Genomic DNA, 1627 nt, shown 5'->3' with positions numbered 1-1627 from the left:
ACTGTAAACAATGTGAGAAAGCCTTTAATCTAAGGTCTACCCTACTCAACATTTTAGGAATCATTCTAAAGAGAAAGAGCAATAATATAAAGTTTTCATCCAAAGATTCAACCATGATTTATCATTGAGAATGATAAAATAAGGTTTTACAAATTATGAGCCATATGTCAAAGTGTATATCTTAATTTATATGGCATACAACATCTAGTAATTATTGCTGAATACAAGCCCAGCAGATATAAAGAATGTGACAAAGCTTACTCAGTATGCAAACCTTACCCGACATCAGAATTCATACTGGAGAGAAACAATACAAATGGAAACATTGTCCTAAAGGCTTTAATCGGCATCCGTAGCTTGTTGCTCACATTAGAATTTATTCTTGAGGGAAACCTTAAAACTGAAGAATGTGGGAAATCGTATAATTGGACCTACAGCCCCAGTCTTATCAGGCTTTGTAATTGGGCAGAAATTCTATGTTTTTCTTATAGGAGGAAGGAGTTTGTTTAAAACAGAGTTTACAAATCTCCAAGGAATTTATGCCTTAAAGTGGCTTTAAAGATATAAAAACTTTATCCAAGTATTTAATTGATTATGAATTTTAAAGTCTCACTGAATTCATACTAGATCAATAGCCAAAATGCCTTTCAGGTATAGCCCTAAATCAGTAGGCACAGTGTACTCCAAACTTTAAATGTTGTTAGGTAATGTTTGTATACTTGAATCTATTAAAAGAATTCATGTTTATGTGTACAATTACTTAGAGTGTTTTCTCATTTTAATTGAAACCATTCAAGTCTTTTGAAAAGGAAATAATGTGATTCTACTCCCATATCACTTGGTGCTGCTGTTTTATTTCTGGTGTATGTGTGAAATCATGGGGTTGATAGTTTCTGCCTTAAAGATCTCAGCTATTGTCTACACTAATAAAAGGAAAACATGCCAATTGACTGCACCTTCCCTATGCCTTAAGCCATGCCCACCAGCCAGTCAGAGCAACTGTATGCAAATTAACCCAACCAAGATGGCGGCTGGCAGCCACGGAACTGGAGCAAGCAGGTGGCTTGGTTGCTGAAGTGATGGAGGAAGCCAAGCTTCCCGCCGGCTGCAGCCTGCTCTGAGCTCCACTCAAAGCAACAACGTTTCAATTATAGAAGGTAAATAAATCCCAGATACCTGCTTTCAGCTGGCTGTGGCCACAGAACTGGAGTCAGCAGGAGGCTTGGTTTGCCCCTGGTGATGGAGGAAGCCAGGCTTCCCTCCCACTTACCCTGGCCAGCTCTGAGCTCCTCTCAAGGATACAAAGTTTCAATTATAGAAGGTAAATAAATCCCAGAATAAAAAAAAAAGAAAAAAAGGTGAGGCTGGGAGCTTCTGTCAACAGGGGACTTGGCCAGCCTGAAAACAGCCCTCAGCCCCTCACCCAGACTGGCCAGGCACCCCAGTAGGGACCCCCCACCCTAAAGGGGGGGTGGCCAGCCTGAAAACAGCCATCAGCCCCTCACCCAGGCTGGCCAAACCTCCATAGGGTGAGGGTCCCCACTGGGGGGGCTTGACCAGCCTCCAAACAGCCATCAGCCCCTCACCCAGGCTGGCCAAGCACCCTAGTTGGGACCCCCACCCTGAA

The sequence above is a fragment of the Myotis davidii genome, unplaced genomic scaffold (genome assembly GCF_000327345.1).
Source record: "Myotis davidii unplaced genomic scaffold, ASM32734v1 scaffold3385, whole genome shotgun sequence".
NCBI lineage: Eukaryota > Metazoa > Chordata > Mammalia > Chiroptera > Vespertilionidae > Myotis > Myotis davidii.
This window is presented reverse-complemented; position numbering follows the sequence as displayed.